Here is a 1926-nt window from a genome sequence, read left to right as displayed (position 1 = left end):
TTAGGTATGGATTACATCTCAATGTAAAGAAAACAAAAATCCTCACCACTGGACCAATAAACAACATTCTTATCAATGGAGAAAAGATTGAAGTTGCCAAGGACTTCATTCTTCTTGGATCAACTATCAACACTCAGGGAAGCAGTAGTCAAGAGATCAAACGACCTATAACATTAAGCAAATCTGTTGCACAAGACCATTTTAAAGTGTTGAAGAGCAAAGATGTTAGCTTGAGGACTAAGGTGGGCCTGACCCAAGCCATGGTATTTTCAATAACCTCATATGCATCCAAAAGCTGGACAGTGAAAAAGGAAGACTGTAGAAGAATTGATGCCTTTGAGTTAAGGTGTTGGAGGAGAGTATTGAAAATGCCATGGGCTGCCAAAAGAACCAATAGATCCTTTTTGGAAGAAGTGCAGCCAGAGTGCTTCTTAGAGGCCAAGATAGCCAAACTTTGTCTCTCATACTTTGGACATATTGTCAGGAGGGACCAGTCGCTGGAGAAGGTTATCATGTTTGTTAGGGTGGAGGGTCAGAGAAAAAGCAGAAGACCCTCCAATGAGATTGATTGGCCAAGTGACAGCATCGATGGACTCAAGCATGGCAACAATAGTGAGGTTGGGCCAGGATCTGGCAGTGTATCATTCTGCTGTGCATAAGGTCACTATGGGTCGGTACCAACTCGATGGCACCTAACAGCAACAACCATCTATCTTTACATATTTCATTATAATATTTGGCTTTGTCTTCTTGAACTGCCCTCTGAAATTTCCTATTCCACTCTTTTACATCCTCATTTCTTCCATTTTCTCTAGCATCTCTACACTGGAGAGGAAGTTTCAGAATTTCTTCTGATATACATTTAGGTCTTTTTTTTCTTTCTTGACTTCTTAATGGCCTTCTGCTGTCTTCCTGTATATTCTTGATGTCATCCCACAACTCTTCTGATCTTCTGTCACTAGTGTTTAATCTGTTCTTGAGATGTAATCATCATATTTTGGCTCTCATGGGCTTGCTTTAATATTTTTCAGCTTCAGCCTGAACTTGCATACTAGGAACTGATGGTCTGGTCCACAATCTGTCCCTGGCTTTTTTAAAAAATGATGATATGGAGTTTTTCCTCTGTCTATTTCCACAGATGTTGGCAATTTTATTTCTGTGTATTCCATCTCATGAAGTCCATGTGGATGGCCATCTTTTATGTTGTTGAAAAAAGTTATTTGTAATGAAGAACTCATTGGTCTTTCCAATTTTTATCAAGTGATCTCCAGCATTATTTCTATCATGAAGGCCATTTTTTCTACCTACTGATCCTTCCTTTGTTTCCAGTCTTTGCATTCCAACCACCAGTAATTATCAATACACCTTGAATGTATGCTTGATTGATTTCAGACTGAAGATGTTAGTAGAATTCTTTAATTTCATCATTATTGGTTTCAGTAGTTGGCTACATAAATTTGAATAATATTTGTATTAACTGATCTTTCTTGTAGGCATATGGATATTATCCTCTCACAGACAGCATTGTACTTCAAGATAAATCTTGAAATGTTCTTTTTGATGAAGAATGTGAAGCCCCTACTCTTCAATTTGTCATTCTCGGCGTAGTAAACCATGTGATTGTCAGATTCAAAATGACTAATACCAGTCCATTTCAGCTCATTTATGCCTAGGATATCAAAGTTTATGCATTCCATTTCATTTTTGACAACTTTCAATTTTCCTAGATTCATATTCATAGCAACTCTGTATGTGGTTTCTCAGGAGCAGCTGCTAGGTTTGAACCACCAACTTTGTGGTTAGCAGTCCAGTGCTTATGCTACAATGCCATACCAGAACTCTTAGATATATATTGTTTTGTTTTGTTTCTTATTGTTTTCTCTTTTTCCTTTTTTTTTTTTTTTACTTCAATATAGCATATAAACA

This window comes from Chrysochloris asiatica, unplaced genomic scaffold (assembly GCF_000296735.1).
Source record: "Chrysochloris asiatica unplaced genomic scaffold, ChrAsi1.0 scaffold00042, whole genome shotgun sequence".
NCBI classification, from domain to species: Eukaryota; Metazoa; Chordata; class Mammalia; order Afrosoricida; family Chrysochloridae; genus Chrysochloris; species Chrysochloris asiatica.
This window is presented reverse-complemented; position numbering follows the sequence as displayed.